The 19201-nt window shown below is 38.6% G+C and overlaps 1 long non-coding RNA gene across 2 annotated transcripts in view; it reads left to right on the top strand.

The window, feature by feature from the left end:
* Positions 1 to 15056, top strand: part of LOC307182233 — a 32046-nt gene extending 16990 nt beyond the window's left edge. For both annotated transcript variants that reach the window (XR_013827150.1, XR_013827151.1), the window contains 2 exons: positions 12066 to 12173; positions 14947 to 15056. This is a non-coding gene — a long non-coding RNA (uncharacterized lncRNA). The remainder of the gene's footprint in view (positions 1 to 12065; positions 12174 to 14946) is intronic.
* The last annotated feature ends 4145 nt before the right edge of the window (positions 15057 to 19201 follow it).

Raw genomic sequence — 19201 nt, forward strand, 5'->3', positions numbered from 1 at the left:
GTAAGGAATGCATAGGTCACTAACCCCAGTTGGTCACAGGTAAACTCTGCCACATGGATTACTGCATGTTTTCCTGCTGAAAGACGCTACATTCTCGAGTATCATGCCCGCAGAGTATCTGGGCTCTTCTTTTTTTTTGCTAAAGGTTTGATAATCACCTAATTTTATGAGAAATATATAAATTGTATTTGCATATTCTTCAGGTTTTTATTTATCCATTCTCTTTCAAGTCCTAAGTGCAAATATTAAAGTGATTTCCAAGAGCGTGATAAATAAGACAGCTACATTTATGCTCCAAAGTTAGCAATAAATCATAATACAATTGTAAATGCATTATTGTGTGATTAATATGTAGATAGTTATATAAATACAATTTTAGTAATTCTTTGTGGAGAGCTTCAGAATGTAGGTATTAGAAAAAAAAGGAGTTCCTGAAACAATCAGGAAATTATAGAGAAGTCTTTGTTTCTATAATTATCAATCTGATATAATGCATTATCTCAGAAATAAACTAGGCATAAAATTGCAGGAAAAAGCTAAATGAAATGAATCAACATGTGCGATGGCCATACAAGAAAAATAATATTCTCAGAGAATAATGAACAGTGTGGAGTTCAGAAGAAGGGTAATACAGATTCAGAGAGTAAATCTTTGGAGAGCCTAATTATATGAGTTCCTCATATTTCATCTTTGGAGAGACGGTAGTCATTTGAAATATGATGTTATAGGTGATATTAACATACTCTAATACTTTCGTTTAGAATGACCACTTAGAACCAGAATAAATGAAACACAAAATTACGTTTTTGTTGATTGTTAAAGACAACAGGTGAGTGTTGATAATTTAAAAATACATGATGTCTTGAGTAAAGTTGCCTGGAATTTGAGATCTGTAAAAAAGCATTTCTTTTCTGTAATGCTAGGATGCTAATTGGATATTTTTGCAAGAAAGAGATTTCAGGATGCAAATCTCGTGTCTCTAAGGTTCAAGTCAGTTCGTGGCGGAACCTTCTATTAAACCTGTGTGACTGGAGAAATATTTCTTTGGAAGGAAGAGGTCACGAATCCGTTTTTAATAAAGTTAGTGGTTTATAGTATACAAAATGAGCAAAATGGCTACTTCTGAACTTTACGAAAAAAATAATATAGTTTTTCTGCATTTATATTATAAAGCTGATGTAAAATATCAAAAATTCTTTATTTTGGAAAACAATGTAATCAATTTGACATAATTTATATATTGAACCTGTGGTACGCACACACAATAAAATTAATTTAAAAAACTTTTTGCATTTAAAAAATATTTTCAAGTGTAGTTGATTTACAATGTTGTGGGTTTTTAAAAAATACATGTTTATTGGAGTATAATTGCTTCATAACATTGTGTTAGTTTCTGCTTTAAAACAAAGTGAATCAGCTCTATGTATACATATATTCCCCATATCCCCCGCTCTTGAGCCTCCCTCCACCTTCCCTATCCCACCCCTCTAGGGGGACACAAAGCACCGAGCTGATCTCCCTATACTATGCGGCAGCTTACCACTAGCTATTTTACATTTGTTAGTGTATATATGTCAGTGCTACTCTCTTACTATGTCCCCGTCTCCCTTTCCCCCCCGTGTCCTTAAGTCTGTTCTCTAAATCTGTGTCTTTAGTCCTGCCCTGTCACTAGGTTCATCAGTACCATTTTTCTAGATTCCATATATATGTGTTAGCATAGGGTATTTGTTTTTCTCTTTCTGACTTACTTCACTCTGTATGACAGACTCTAGGTCCAGCCACCTCACTACAAATAACTCAATTTTGTTCCTTTTTATGGCTGAGTAAAACTCCATTGTATATATGTGCCACATCTTCTTTATATATTCATCTGTCGATGGACATTTAGGTTGCTTCTATGTCCTGGCTATTGTAAATAGTGCTACAGTGAACCTTGTGGTATATGTATCTTTTTGAATTATGGTTTACTCTGGGTATATGCCCAGTAGTGGGATTGCTGGGTCATATGGTAGTTCTATTTGTAGTTTTTTAAGGAACCTCCATACTGTTCTCCATAGTGGTTGTGCCAGTTTACATTTCCATCAACAGTGCAGGAGGGTTCCCTTCTCTCCACACCCCCTCCAGCATTTGTTAATTGTAGATTTTTTTAATGATGGCCATTCTGATCAGTGTGAAGTGGTACCTCATTGTAATTTGGATTTGCATTTCTCTAATAATTAGTGATGATGAGCATCTTTTCATGTGCCTATTGGCTATCTGTATGTCTTCTTTGGAGAAATGTTTCTTTAGGTTTTCTACCCATTTTTCCATTGAGTTATTTGTTATTTTGTTATTGAGCTGTATGAGCTGTTTGTATATTTTGGAAATTAAGCCCTTGTCAGCCTCATCATTTGCTACTATTTTCTCCCAGTCCATAGGTTGTATTTCCACTTTGATTATGGTTTCCTTTGCTGTGCAAATCTTATAAGTTTGATTAGCTCCTCTTTCTTTTTTGCTTTTACAGTAAGTCCCCTACATATGAACAAGTTCTGTTCCAAGAGTGCGTTTGTAAGTACAATTTGTTTGTAAGTCCAATAAAGTTAGCCTAGGTACCCAACTTACACAGTCGGCTATATGTTACTGTACTATAATAAGTTCATAATACTCTTCACACAAATAATACATAAAAAACAACACAAAAATAAAGAAAACATTTTTAATCTTACAGTACAGTAACTTGAAAAGTACAGTAATACAGTACAACAGCTGGGATACTTGGGCTGGCATCGAGGGAACAGGCAAGAAGAGTTATTGATTGGAGGAGGGAGAGGAGGTGGGAGATGGTAGAGGTGAAGGATTATCAGCAGTAGGAGACAGAGGGCAAACTGCCATTTCACTCATGCCTGACGTTGATGGCACAGGTTCTGGTTCCTTGCTGGATTTAATTCTATCTACCCTCTTGAAAAAATGATCCATTGATGTGTGGGTAGTAGCTCTTTTTTTCTCATCATAGATGACAAGGTAGCACTGGATTGCATTCTGAATGGCTGCTGCAACTTTGGGTACCATTTTATGTTCGGGTCCTTTACCTCAAAAACTAACAGTGCCTCCTCAAATAAAGAAAATCCCCTTGCCATTTTCTGTGTCGTGAATCTCTTCAGTTCTTCAGTTACTTCTTCTTCTTCCTCCTGTCCTCTTCATCCTTTCTCTGGGACTCCAATTCCATCACATCTTAATTAGTAAGCTCCTCATGTTGCACAGCAAGGTCTTCAATGAAATGGTCCTCTTGCAGATTTAACTCCAGCTTCTCGCTGAGGGTGACTATGTTGGGGAAGACGTCTTCGGACTTCTCATCTACCTTCTCAAATCCATAAAAATCATGAACAAACTGTGGGCAAGGTTCTTCCAAACCCCATTCATGGTGACCGCCATACCCTCACACCAAGCAAAGTCAATGTTTTTTATGGCCTTGTAGATGTTATAGTTCTTCCAAAATTGTCCCTAGATTGTTCCTGATTTGTGACTTACCTTTACTGCCTAACAAAAAGTGTGACATAAATAATATTTCTTGAAAGTCGCTATAACTCCCTGGTCTGCAGGTTGCATGAGCAACGTAGTATTCAGTGGCAGATGCACTACTTTGACGTTGGGATGAAAGTCATCCATGAATGGGGTGTGGCCCAGAGCGCTGTCAAGCAGCAAAAGAATGTTTTGTTGGGACGTGCTTCTCCAAGCAGTATTTCTCTACATCTGGGATAAACTGGTGGAAAAATCAGTCCTGGGAAATGGCCTGTGTATTCCAGGCTTTGGGGTTATGCTTCCACACAACAGGAAGAGAGCCCTTGGCTATGTTTTTAAGGGTTCTTGGGTTCTCTGATTGATAAACTAAGAGAGGCTTCAGCTTCATATCACCAGAAGCATTGCCACCAAACAACAGTTAGCCTATCCTTTGCTGCTTTATAGCCAGGCATAAACTTTTCCTCCTTACAGATGTAACTTCCGTCTGGCATCCTCTTCCAGTACTGTTGTGTCTCATTGACATTAAAAACCTGCTTCGGTAAATACACACCATCATCAATAATTTCTCAAATTGTTTCATGCAGTTCCTGGACAGCTATGCTGTCTGCACTTGCTGCCTCTCCACTTACTTTTGCATTTTGAAGGTTGGCTCTAGCCTTGAATCGATGAAACCAGCCATGGCTGACATTAAAAGACGTGCCCTCTGATTCTTTGTTGTGTTTCTTCTTCAAGTCTTCATAAAGGCTTTTTAGCTTTCTCTTGAATCAGCATAAGCTGAGCAGGATGTTGATCCTACATCCATACACTGAGAAGTTTCTGCATCTCCATCAGTTTTCCATGCTTCTTTGATATTTTGTCAAAATCATCGGCACGGCAGACTTCACATGTTCCATGGTCTTGTCCTTGTTCTTTAGAATCGTGCCAATGGTTGAATGATTCATGTTATAAGAATGAGCGAGGTATAACATCTCTTTACCTCGCTCCACTCTCTCAATTACTTTCACTTTTGTTTCCATCATTATCCTGTGGCGCTTCTTAGCAGTACCTGCTACCTCATCGTAGCTTTTACTCTTTCCTCCAGACATCTTGGGCTTGAAATAAAGGTACTGTACTACTGTACTCTACACAGTACTGTAAACTGCACAAAAGCACAACCACTTATAGAGGATGCACACACATGACAATTTATGCCAGCCAGACATGTGAGGTAACTTACATGATTGGACAAGCGAATGCACGTTTGCATCTTTGAAAGTTTGCTACTTGAAGGTTCATATGTAGGTGACTTACTGTATTTGTACTGCCCTAGGAGATCTACCTAGGAAAACTTTGGTATGATGTATGTCAGAGAATGTTTTGCTTATGTTCTCTTCTAGGAGTTTTAAGGTTTCCTATCTTATATTTAAGCATTTAAGCTGTTTTGAGTTTATTGCTGTGTATGGTGTGATGGTATGTTCTGACTTCACTGATTTGCATACGGCTGTCCAACTTTCAAAACACCACTTGCTGAAGAGACTGTCTTTTCCCCATTGTATATTCTTGCCTCCTTTGTCGAAGGTTAATTGACCATAGGTGTGTGGGTTTATTTCTGGGCTCTCTATTCTAGTCCATTGATCCATATATCTCCTTCTGTGCCAATACCTTGTGGTTTTGCTTACTGTAACTTTGTAGTATTGTCTGAAGTCAGGGAGGGTTATGCCTCCTGCTTTGTTCTTTTTCCTCAGGATTGTGTTGACAATTCTGGCTTTTTATGATTCCGTATACAGTTTAGGATTATTTGTTCTTGTTCTGGAGAAAATGTCATGGGTAATTTGATAGGGATCACATTAAACCTGTAGATTGCCCTGGGTAGTATGGCCATTTTAACACTATTATATCTTGCTGTCCAAGAACGTGGGATGTCTTTCCATTTCTTTGAATCATCTTCAATTTACTTTACTAATGTTTTGTAGTTCTTAGCACGTAAGTCTTTCACCTCCTTGGTGAGGTTTACTCCTAAGTATTTTATTTTTTTGATGCCATTTTAAAAGGGATTGCTTGTTTACGTTCGCTTCCTGATATTTCATTGTTAGTGTAAAGAAATGCAACCAGGGACTTCCCTGGTGGCTCCATGGTTGAGAATCCACCTGCAAATACAGGGGACATGGGTTCGAGCCCTGGTCCAGGAAGATCCCACATGCTGTAGAGCAACTAAACCTGTGCACCACAACTACTTAGCCTGCACTCTAGAGCCCGTGAGCCATAACTACTGAGCCCGTGTGCCACAACTACTGAAGCCCGCCTGCCTAGAGCCTGTGCTCTGCAACAAGAGAAGCCACTGCAATGAGAAGCCTGCACACTGCAAGGAAGAGTAGCCCCCACTGGCCACAACTAGAGAAAGCCCGTGCACAGCAATGAAGACCCAATGCAGCCAAAATAAATTTTTTTAAAAAAGAAAGAAATGCAACCAATTTATGTATATTCATCTTGTATCCTGCTACTTTGCTGAATTCGTTTATCAGTTCTAGTTGTTTTTGTGTGGAATTCTTAGGGTTTCCTTTATATGTATTATCATGTAATCTGCATATAGTGTCAATTTTACCTCTTCCCTTTCAATTTGGTTAGAATTTATTTCTTTTTCTTGTCTGACTGTTGTGGCTAGGATTTCCAATACTGTGTTGAAGAGAAGAGGTGAGAGTGGGCATACTTGTCTTGTTCCAGATTTTAGCAAGAAGGCTTTCAGCTTATGAACATTGAGTATTATATTGGCTGTGGGTTTGTCATAAATAGTTTTTCTTATGTTGAGATATGTTCCCTCTATACCCCCTTTGGTAAGCGTTTTTTACCATGAATAGCTGTTGAAGTTTTTCAAATGCTTTTTTCGGCCTCTATTGAGATGATCTTTTGGTTTTTTGTTTTTACTTTGTTGATGGGGTGTATCACTTTGATTGATTTGCATATGTTGAAACAACTTTGTGACCCTGGGGTGAATCAAATTTGGTCATGGCGTATGATCTTGTTATGTATTGTCAGATTCGTTTTTCTAATACTCTGTTGATAATTTTTGCATCTATATTTATCAAAGGTATTGGCCTGTAATTTTCTTTTTTGGTAGTGTCTTTCTCTGTGTTTTTTTAAAGTCTTTATTGAATTTGTTACAATATTGCTTCTGTTTTATGTTTTGGCTTCTTGTTTGTGAGGTATATGGGATTGAACCCGCAACCCCTGCACTGGAAGGCGAAATCTTAACTGCTGGACTGCCAGAAAAGTCCCCATATGTTTTTGTTTGTTTGTTTGTTTTTTAATAAATTTATTTATTTATTTATTTTTGGCTGCATTGTGTGTCCGTTGCTGTGCCTGGGCTTTCTCTAGTTGCGGCGAGCGAGGGCTACTCTTCGTTGTGGTGCATGGGCTTCTCATTTTGGTGGCTTCTCTTGTTGCCGAGCATGGGCTCTAGGCACGTGGGCTTCAGTAGTTGTGGCTCTCAGGCTCAGTAGTTGTGGCTCCCGAGCTCAAGAGCACAGGCTCAGTAGTTGTGGCGCACAGGCTTAGTTGCTAACCTGCATATGGGATCTTCAGAAGCAGGGCTGGAACCTGTGTATCCTGCATTGGCAGGTGGATTCTTAACCACTGTGCCATCAGGGATGTCCACCCCGTAAGGTTTTGATAGCAGGGTGATGGTGACTTCATAGAATGTCTTTGGAAGTATTCCTTACTCTTCAATCTTTTGGAAGAGTTTGAGAAGAATCAGTGTAAGTTCTTCTTTGTATATTTGGTAGAATTTGCCTGTGAAACCAGATGATCCTGGACTTATGTTGGTAGGGAGTTTTTTAAAATTACAGATTCTATTTCACTTTTAGTGATCAGTCTGTTCAAGTTATCTATTTCTTCTTGACTCAGTTTTTGTTGGCTGTAAGAAAACAACATACATTTTTAGATTATGTTAGCACCTAAATACTTGCCATGTATTAGACCACAAGAAAGCAAAGAAAAAAGTATTAAAATATTTTTTCATATAGAAAAAGTACTGAAATATTATTTAAGACATTGGGATAATAATACTAATTATAATAATGACAAACTGTTCTAAACTTAAAGACTACTTTATCTAAGATGCATACTATATGCTAATTGTTTTATTGTTTTTAAATCCATGGAATGTATTCTCCTTTTTAATTTAATTCTTTTATTTTACCTGTATATTGTTAAAAACAGTTTAGTTGCACATAATATAAAAAAATTACACTTTAATAGGAGATATTAATCCGTTTACATTTAGTACAGTACTGAAACTACTTAGGTTTAGAGTTACTATGTTATTTTGTGCTCTCTTTTATTTATTTATTTTTTTATGATTTAATTTTCCTTTTTTTAAAAATAAATTATTTATGTATTTTTAATGTCTTTATTGGAGTGTAATTACTTTACAATGGTGTGTTAGTTTCTGCTTTATAACAAAGAAAATCAGCTATACATATACATATATCCTCATATTTCCTCCCTCTTGCGTCTCCCTCCCACCCTCCCTGTCCCACCTCTCTAGTTGGTGACAAAGCACCAAGCTGATCTCCCTGTGCTATGTGGCTGTTTCCCACTACCTATCTGTTTTACATTTGGTAGTATATATAAGTCCATACCACTCTCTCACTTCATTCCAGCTTACCCTTACACCTCCCCGTGTCCTCAAGTCCATTCTCTACGTCTGCGTCTTTATTCCTGTCCTGCCCCTAGGTTCTTCACGACCATTTTCTTTTCATTTTTTTAGATTCCGTATGTATGTGTTAGCATACAGTATTTGTTTTTCTCTTTCTGACTTACTTCATTCTGTAAGACAGACTCTAGGTCCATCCACCACACTACAAATAACTCAATTTCATTTCTTTTTATGGCTAAGTAATGTTCCATTGTATATTGGAGATGTGCAACATCTTCTTTATCCATTCATCGGTTGATGGACACTTAGGTGGCTTCCATGTCTGGGCTATTGTAAATAGAGCAGCAATGAACATTGTGGAACATGACTCTTTTTGAATTATGGTTTCTCAATGTATATGCCCAGTAGTAGGATTGCTGGGTCATATGGTAGCTCTATTTTTAGATTTTAGGGAACCTCCATACTGTTCTCCATAGTGGCTGTATCAATTTACATTCCCACCAACAGTGCAAGAGTGTTCCCTTTTCTCCACACCTCTGCAGCATTTATAGTTTGTAGATTTTTTTTATGATGGCCATTCTTATCTGTGTGAGATGATATCTCATTGTAGTTTTGATTTGCATTTCTCTAATGATTAGTGATGTTGAGCATTCTTTCATGCATTTGTTGGCAATCTGTATATCTTCTTTGGAGAAACGTCTATGTAGTTCTTCTGCCCATTTATGGATTGAGTTGTTTGTTTTTTTGATATTGAGCTGCATGAGCTGCTTGTAAAGTTTGGAGATTAATCCTTTGTCAGTTGCTTCATTGGCAAATATTTTCTCCTATTCTGAGTGTTGTCTTTTTGTCTTTTTTTTGTTTTCCTTTTGCTGTGCAAAAGCATTTAAGTTTCATTAGGTCCCATTTTTTAAGTTTTGTTTTTATTTCCATTTCTCTAGGAGGTGGGTCAAAAATGATCTTGCTCTGATTGATGTCATAGAGTGTTCTGCTTATGTTTTCCTGTAAGATTTTTATAGTGTCTGGCCTTACATTTAGGTTCTAGTCCATTTTGAGTTTATATTTGTGTATGGTGTTAGGGCGTCTTCTAATTTCATTCTCTTTGTAGCTGCCCAGTTTCCCCAGAACCACTTATTGAAGAGGCTGTCTTTTCTCCATTGTATATTCTTGCCTCCTTTATCAAAACTAAGGTGACCATATGTGCGTGGGTTTATCTCTGGGCTTTCTCTCCTGTTCCATTGATCTATATTTCTGTTTTTGTGCCAGTGCCGTACTGTCTTGATTACTGCAGCTTTGTAGTATAGTCTGAAGTCAGGGAGCCTGATTCCTCCAGCTCTGTTTTTCTTCTCAAGACTGCTTTGTCTATTCGTGGTCTTCTGTGTTTCCATACAAATTGTGAAATTTTTTGTTCTGTTTCTCTGAAAAATGCCATTGGTTGTTTGATAGGGATTGCATTGAACCTGTAGATTGCTTTGAGTAGTATAGTCATTTTCACAATGTTGATTTTTCCAATCCAAGAACATGGTATATCTCTCCAGCTTTTTGTGTCATCTATGATTTTTTCCATCAGTGTCTTATAGTTTTCTGAGTACAGGTCTTTTGTCTCCTTATGTAGGTTTATTCCTAGGTATTTTATTCTTTTTGTTGCAGTGGTAAGTGGGAGTGTTTCTGTAATTTCTGTTTCAAATTTTTCTTTTTTAGTGTATAGGAATGAAAGAGATATCTGTGCATTAATGTTGTATCCTGCTACTTTACCTAATTCATTGATTGGCTCCAGTAGTTTTCTGGTAGCCTCTTTAGGATTATCTATGTATAGTATCATGTCATCTGCAAACAGTGAGAGCTTAACTTCTTCTTTTCCGATTTGGATTCCTTTTATTTCTTTTTCTTCTCTGATTCCTGTGACTAAAACTTCCAAAACTGTGTTGAATTTTAGTGGTGAGAGTGGGAAACCTTGTCTTGGTCCTGATCTTGGTGGAAATGGTTTCAGGTTTTCACCATTGAGAATGATGTTGGCTGTGGGTTTGTCATATATGGCCTGTATTGTGTTGAGTAGAGTTCCCTCTATGCCTACTTTCTGTAGGGTTTTTTTTTTTATCATAAATGGGTGTTTAATTTTGTCAAAAGCTTTTTGTCAAGAGCATTTAATCCATTTACATTTAAGGTAATTATCGATATGTATGTTCCTATTATCATTTTCTTAATTGTTCTGGGTTTGTTATTGTATTTTCCTTGTGTTTTCTGCCTAGAGAAGTTCCTGTAGCATTTGTTGTATAACTGGTTTGTTGGTGCTGAATTCTCTTAGCTTTTGCTTGTCTGTAAAGTTTTTAATTTCTCCGTCAAATCTGAATGAGATCCTTGCTTGGTAAGTAATCCTGGTTGTAGTTTTTTTCCTTTCATCACTTTAAATATGTCCTGCCAGTCCCTTCTGGCTTGCAGAGTTTCTGCTGAAAGATCAGCTGTTAGCCTTATGGGGATTCCCTTGTATGTTATTTGTTGTTTTTCCCTTGCTGCTTTTAATATTCTTTCTTTGTATTTAATTTTTGATAGTTTGATTAATATGTGTCTTGGCATATTTCTCCTTGGATTTATCCTGTATGGGACTCTCTGAGTTTCCTGGACTTGATTAACTCTTTTCTTTCCCATATTAGGGAAGTTTTCAACTATAATCTCTTCCAATACTTTCTCAGTCCCTTTCTTTTTCTCTTCTTCTCCTGGGACCCCTATAATTCGAATGTTGTTGCATTTAATGTTGTCCCAGGGGTGTCTCAGATTGTCCTCAATTCTTTTCATTCTTTTTTCTTCATTCTTCTCTACGATAGTTATTTCCACTATTTTATCTTCCGGGTCACTTATCCATTCTTCTGCCTCAGTTATTCTGGTATTGTTTCCTTCTGGAAAATATTTAATTCCACTATTGTGTTGTTCATCATTGTTTTCTTTTTCGTTCTTCTGGGTCCTTGTTAAACATTTCTTGTATCTTCTCCATTCTAGTTCCAAGATCTGGGATCATCTTTACTATCATAACTCTGAATTCTTTTTCAGGTAGACTGCCTATTTCCTCTTCATTTTTTTGGTATGGTGGGTTTTTACCTTGCTCCTTCATCTGCTGTGTGTTTCTCTGTCTTCCCATTTTGCTTACCTTACTGTGTTTGGGGCCTCCTTTTTGCAGGCTGCTGGTTCGTAGTGTCCCGTTGTTTTCGGTGTCTGCCTTCAGTGGCAAAGTTTGGTTCAGTGGGTTGTGTAAGCTTCCTGGTGGAGGGTACTCGTGCCTGTTCTTTTGGGTTGGGCTGGATCTTGTCTTTCTGGTGGGCAGGTCCGCATCCGGTTGTGTGTTTTGGGGTGTCTGTGATCTTATTATGATCTTAGGCAGCCTCTCTGATAATGAGTGGGGCTGTGTTCCTGTATTGCTAGCTGTTTGCCATAGGGTGTCCACCACAGGAGCTTGTTGGTCTTTGAGGGGAGCTGGGTTTTTGAATTGAGATGGAGATCGCTGGGAGAGCTTTCGCCTTTTGATATTTCATGGCACCGGAGGTCTCTGGTACACCAATATTCTGAACTTGGCTCTCCCACCCTAGAGGCACAGGTCTGACACCCGGCTGGAGCACCAAGACCCTTCAGCCACACGGCTGGAGCTGAGAGCAAGAGGTAACTTTCGTACATCTCAAAGACCACCAATGGGATTCACTGACCATTTTCTCTCCAGATGTGAAGGAAACAACATTCAGTCTTTGGCTAGTCAGCCACTTTGGTCGCCAGCCTCCAAGATGGCCCTAATCATCCCCTAAGTATCTCCTAATCTTCATGCACCTGTGAGGCCCCTGGCACATGATAATTGTTGAGTGTTTAACTATTAAGACATTGCAGAAAAGACAAAGTGCAGCTTCCAAAGGTGGGTCATAAAAGACATCGCAGCTTCTGATTTGTTTTCTGCTAGATCGCTCATCCTGGGGTAAGCCAGCTGCCATGTCATGGGGACACTGAAGCAGCCCTAAGGAGAGATCCATGTGGCAAGAAACTGAGGCCTCCAACTGCAGCCACGTTAGTAAGTCATCTCATAAGTCAAAAGATTTAATTTTATTTATTTTTCATTGCATTGGGTCTTCGTTGCTGCACAGGGCTTTCTCTAGTTGTCTCGAGCGGGGGCTATTCATCATTGCGGTACATGGGCTTCTCCTTGCGGTGGTTTCTCTTCTTGTGGAGTATGGGCTGTAGGTGCATGGGCTTCAGTAGTTGTGTCATGCAGGCTCAATAGTTGTGGCTTGCGGGCTCTAGAGCACAGGGTCAGTAGTTGTGGCACATGGGCTTAGTTGCTCTGCAGCATGTGGGATCTTCCCAGACCAGGGTTCGAACCCCTGTCCCCTGCATTGGCAGGCAGATTCTTATCCACTGTGCCACCAAGGAAGTCCAGTGTGCTCCTTTTTAAACCTAGTCTGTTTTCTTTATTTTCTGTCTTAACTATTCTGTATTAAATTAAGAAAATAATGCTCCTTTCTACCCCTCCTCTTTGAGTATTATATATGAAGAAGTATGTCTTATTTATTAATCTCAAATTTTCAGCTTACTTTTAAGACGTAATCACAATGTCAGTGTTTAATATCTTTCACTTCCACCTTGAAAAGCATGGATATTAAAGTGCTAATATAAGTACCTTCCCTAGTCTATATTTTTTACTTTTTGTTATGTATAAAAAACAACTAAAAACATGCACGGTTTGTAAGAAAATGACAAATTTCAGAAAATTCAGAATCTGAATACACTCTATACCTAGCTTCTAGATAAAGACACAGAAAATTTCCAGACACTCAGAGGCCCCCTGGCCCCATTCTAGTGGCTCCCCTTAAGGTTTACAATTGTTCTGGTATGTAACAAAAAGATCACTTTACCTGTATTTTGCATTTTGTATAAATGTTATGACACAGTATAAACACATTTGGACAGGGCTTTTTTATTCCTTATGTTGTTTGTGAACATACCTATATGGTTGCCTGTTGTGATCATGTATTGACACTGTTGCATAGGATTCCATAGTGTAAACATTTAACTACTAAGTAATTTATCCCAATGTGTATTAAAATATGAGTGATTTTTAGTTTGTGTCTGTTGAGAATAGCACTGGTATGTAAATTCTAGAACTTGAGCTTTGGTGGTATGTGTATAAATTATTGTTCAGTATACATGTAGTAGTAAAATTTTCGAGTCATAGCTTTCATGTGTTTATCTTTTTTTTTTTTTTGCGGTATGCGGGCGTCTCACTGTTCTGACCTCTCCCGTTGCGGAGCACAGGCTCCGGACGCGCAGGTTCAGAGGCCATGGCTCACGGGCCTAGCCGCTCCGCGGCATGTGGGATCTTCCAGGACCCGGGCACGAACCCGTATTCCCTGCGTCGGCAGGTGGACTCTCAACCAGTGTGCCACCGGGGAAGCCCTTATGTGTTTATCTTTTTAGGTACTTCTAAATATTTTCAAAACTTTTTTATGGATTTTCATGCTCAGCAGCAGTGAATGAGATTCAAGAATTACACACATTCTTGTCAAACTTGATAATACCTGTCATTTTCATTTGAACTTTCTGGTTTGTGAGTGATAATTCCAAGGATTGCTTTTGTTTCATTTAATTGACTACTAAGAAGCCAAGCATCTTTTGATATGTTTACTTAACATTCTGTACCCTCTTTTTTGAAATATCTTTTGGTATATTTTCCCCATTTTTGCTCTTACATTATCTTCTTATTGAAGACTTTTTTTTTAAACATCTTAAGACTTCTTATTTAGGAGTTTTTTATATATGCTTGATATGAGTTCTTCTCTCTTTCTGTCACTCCTTCTCTTTCTTTAGATGATTGTCAGTTTTTAATGTTAATAACATCTAATTTGTTATTTTCCTCTTTATTTACTTACTTAGTCATATTTCTATTTATGTAGTCTTCTTATCTGTAGCAGAGCACACTATTTATTCTAAACCAGAAAGATGTTTTCGTTTCTTCAATAAATATAATTATTAAGCTTTAAATTTAAGTTAACTTTGTAAACGAAATATGTTGTATCATAGTGAAAATTAATTTTTTCTCGGACAGCTGAAAGGTTACATTTATTCATAAAATGTTGTATTCAACTTTCATTTGCTCCTACCTCTCATTGATTCACAGAGGTAAACATCACTTCATCCATTGATCTGACTTTTCTCTCATGTCTCATGGTCATTCTCACCAATTCTTCTTACCTCCTGAAATCGTTAGAAATTCCATTATTCCCCAAAGGCAAAAACCTTCCTTGGGCCTTTTTCCTCAGAAGATTGATTATTCCCACATTTTAAATGGGAGATTGCAGTAAGTTAGGAGAAAATGCCACAAGTGTCTCTCTTTTTTTTTCACACCTTTTATCAGCCTTTGCTTGCACTCTGTTCAAAGATATTTGTACAACACATTGATGGAAGATGCCAGTTGTTTCTCTCCTTGGGGCAAAAGACAGATTAAGTACCTGACAAATAAATAAAGACAGTGTCTTGCTCTGTTCAAATGTTGGACAGGATTGTTTGCATCCTACTTTAAAAGTTTCAGGTGACTGAAGCTTAAGATTCCTAAGCTTTAATCCATACTTACAGGTGCACAGCATCCAACAGGACTACTTTACATCACCCCATGAGACTTTTGTGTGCAAGTGGAACAGATAAAAATATAAAACTATTGCTGTCTGTGCCATAAAAAATTTTTTTTGTCTCATTTAAAATATTTTTTTGTAAAATCCAAAAACGTGACAGGCTAAAATATTGGAATTTCAAATGTGGTAAAATCTAAGACCCTTCAAATTTCTTTCCAGTATTGGTGATGATGGGTGCCATGCAAGATATGACTTCATTAAACAGAATAGGTAAGATTCCTTCATAGGACTGATTGGAGAATATGAAAATAATCCCTGGAAAAATTCGGACATTCGCTAGTTCTCCAGTATTGGGTAAGATGGTAGTGAGGGCCCCTCATTGTCCTATATGTGAATGCAGATCAATTGTGAGAGGTGGGGATAAAACAAGAAGCCTGAATATCCTTTATATTTGTTTGTCGTACTACTAGTAGAAAGAGGACGGGTCAACATATCACCATGGTTGATATAGGAAATAAGCTGCTGAAACTACACAGAAATGTACCTGCTTGTATTTTCTGTGCAGTTACCCTCTCTTTTGGTGTGCCCTGATACCTCCCTCAACTTAGGTACCAACTCCAGCAGCATTAAGCAGAAATCCAAAGAAATCTATTCTTTGGAATTATGAGGAAGGGAAGACACGAAAATTTTATAGCATGTTTTATACAAATATACACGTCACCATCTTTTTCTATATGATGCCGTGCATGGAAGGTCAGGAGGTTCAGGGGATTCTGGAAGCACCAAGGTCTGTGGGGTCCATCACGGGTGCATTCATGGGCAAGAAAAGAGAAGGGCCTTACCTTGCTCACTTTCTCAATGCTAGTAGCTACAAAAAGAAGAGGACAGCAGACATCTTAGGGAGAAGGGGCAACATTAAATGAAATGTCCTAATTACTCTAGGCAACCTCTCATGATAGCCTCACATACCTCCTTGAATCCCTATATAGTTGCACAAGGGATAGTGTAATATTACTGGAGCATGTGACTCCAGATTCACCTTATTGTTGTTGAAAAAAATAAAAACAGGTTCAAGTGATAGGGTTTGAAAAGGTTTCACAGTGCGAGGGAATCTATTGTAACAATGTGGACAGAACCCTTTGGATGATTTCATCATGTTTTTATTTTTATTTTTTGCTGCTTCAGAATCTGGAGTAGTGATTGGTGTGTTCCATGATGCAGTGCCGCTTCTTATAAGTTTTATGTGGAATAGCCCATTAGGAAGAAATGCACGTAAGGAAGGTTAGTGAGTCAAACTCCTCTGCCCTCTGTCAGCAGTGGGTGCAAAACGATAGAGACCAAGTGCTATCATCCTTTGATGTGCAAAGTTTTCACTATATGAATGATGGTTTTTTTTGTTTGCAGGTCAGGAGCCTTGGTCTCAATATATCCTTGTTTAAAAAGTGTCATCACATGTCTGCCAGAAAGAATAGCTGATGACACTGGAAAAAACTGAGAGTTATCCTTAACAATTAAGGGTTTCTCAGCAACGTGGATGGACTTAGAGATTGTTATACTGAGTGAAGCAAGTCAGACACAGAAAGACAGATATCATATGATATTGCTTACATGCGGAATCTAAAAGAAAAAGATAGAAAATAACTTATTTACAAAACAGAAATAGAGTCATGGATATAGAAAATAAATTTATGGTTACCAGGGGATAAGTGGGGGAGGGATAAATTGGGAGAATGGGACTGACATATACACACTACTATATATAAAATAGATAAGTATTGGTATGGACCTGCTGTATAGCACAGGGAACTCTAGTCAGTGCTCTGTACTGGCCTATATGGGAAAAGAATCTTGAGAAAAAGAAGGGTTTCAAGATTATATAATAAATATATATGTGCAAAACCTTTAACATGAAAGGGAAAATAAATTAACCGTGTGGTCCCTATTATGCTATAAACATTTTGTGCCTCTATTTTCAAATTTTGAAAACCAGCTCCCTTGTTGATGGTATTAGGAGGTGGGGCTTTTGGGAGGTGATTAGGTCATGAGGCCAGAGACCTAAAATATGGGATTAGTGACCTAATAAATGTAGCACACAAAAGATCTTATGCCCATTACATCATTTAATTGCAGAACCAGAAGACCCACATTATAAACCAGAAATTTGGCCCTCACCAGGCACTAAGTCAGACGGCAACTTGTTTTTTTAAAATTTAATTAATTAATTAATCAATTAATTGGCTGCCTTGGGTTTGGTTGCGGTGCGCAGGCTACTCATTGGGTGGCTTCTCTTGTTGCCGAACACACGCGCTGGTATGCGGGCTTCAGTAGTTGTGGCACGTGGGCTCAGTAGTTGTGGCTTGCCAGCTCGAGAATGCTGGCTCAGTGTTTGTGGCGCACGGGCATAGTGGCTCTGCGGCATGTGGGATCTTTTCGGACCAGGACTTGAACCTGTTTCCCCTGATTGGCTGGTGAATTATTAACCACTGCGCCATCAGGGAAGCCCTAAATGTGTGACTCCATTTCTCTTCTTTAATTAGTTCATGTGTAGCCATTTTTAGATTCCACCTCTAAGTGATATCTTATGATAAGTCTCTTTTTCCGTCTGACTTATGTCACTTAGAATGATCGTCCCAAAGTCCACCCGAGTTGCTGCAGCTGGCCTTATTTCATTGATTTCATGGCTGATTAACTTTCCACTGTACATAAGTACCACATCTTCTTTATCCGTTTTTCCTTCCAGGTACAATTAGTTTGTATCCAAGTCGAGGCTCCTGTAAACAAAGATGCACTAAAAGTTGGGTTCTCTGTGTCCTGTCAAATTTTGTTTTTCCCAAGATATACGCCCACGAGTGGAAGTGCCATATGCTCTGTAGCTCTTTTTTTTAGATTTTTTAGGAGACACAATACATTTCTCCAGAGTTGCCGTTGGAAATTTACGTTCCTAGCGTCAGCGAAACAGGGCTCCCTTTTCTCCATGCCCTGTCCTGCTTTTCTGGTTTTTACACTTTGTGATGATGGCCGATCTGACTGATACGAAGTGTGGATTTTCATTGCCTGCCTGTTTGGTTGGCAAAAAAGGGCATATGCATTTTTCCTGAATATATTCAGAAAAAATGCATATGCCCTTTTTGGCCAAATGGATCATTGGCGTAGGTCAGCTGCTTTTCATGTGCTTTAACTGCGAGTCCAATCTACCTCTTGAAATCCCGTTCCTGCAATTCTGCCTTGCTTTCAAGTCCTTTTTCGTGACTTACCTCAAGGCATTTTTCCATGTTAGGTATCTTTTACAATGCTGCAGGATTGTGAATTGCAGTGCCCCTGAGCTCCATTTTTCAACTTGTTTCTTTGGGAACTGGCCACCAAACAGCAGTGTTGCTTCAAGCCCTATTCTGGTTCCAAGGGCAAGCTGAGCCTTTGGTCAATTCCTCTTCCTCATTGGAAATTAGAGTGACATGTGCCTGTCCAAACACCTAGGCATTGTCTCTCATTGTTCCCCCTGTTCCAGTTCATCCTCCGGACAAATTCCAAAGTGTGCGAAAGAGGGTGTTGAAGGTGCTGACTTCCCCAAGTGGGGCGATTGCCAGGAAAGAGGCTGGAGGTGGGAACCCGACCACTAGGAGATGAGGAGATGAAGCGGTTTTCTCAAACTATTCCCGATCTGATGGTGTACCATCCTCTGGGTGTCCCATGCATGTTTTAGCTGTATGAAGGGTGGCCTGCATCTGGAGATTTGGGACCCATGGAATCAGGACCAGGCAGTATTACTCTAAAGGGGCTGCATTTGCTGACTTATGCTCACCAAGCCTCTCAGCCCCACGAATGTCCAGCCTTAGGTCCCATCCAGCTGTGTGTTTAAATATGCTCGATCCAGCTTGCATCCCAGCCCATGAACGAATTCTGTAGGAATTTATCTCTTACTCAGTGTCTTTTTTTAAAATTTATTTTTATAAGAGGGTGTAGCTGATTTTCAGTGCTGTTTCTTGCTGCTGTACATCCACTTGATTCACTTACAGAGAGACATCGATAAATTCTTTTTCAGATTCTTACCCGTCGTATATAATCTTTTCCAGTGTGTAGATTGTGCTGAGTCCAGTCCTTTGAGCTTTAGAATAAGTCTTGTTGATTCCCTATTTGGTCTATGGAATGGTATCTGCTCATTTCAAACTCCTGGTTTATGCCTCACCTCAACTGACATTTGCACTCTAGCAATCGTAAGTGTGTTTTCTAAATGTGTGATTCTGTGTCTCTTTTTTCCTTTAGTTCATGTGTAGCGATGTTGATATTCCACCTATAACTGATATCTTATGATAAGTCTCTTTTTCTGTCTGACTTATGTCACTGAGAATGTTCGTACCTAAGTACACCTGAGTTGCTGCAACTGGCCTTATTTCATTGATTTCATTGCTGAGTTATATTCCATTGTACATAAGTATCACATCTTCGTTATCCATGTTTTCCTTCCAAGGAGATTTCG

This window comes from Stenella coeruleoalba, assembly GCF_951394435.1.
Source record: "Stenella coeruleoalba genome assembly, chromosome: 2".
NCBI classification, from domain to species: domain Eukaryota; kingdom Metazoa; phylum Chordata; class Mammalia; order Artiodactyla; family Delphinidae; genus Stenella; species Stenella coeruleoalba.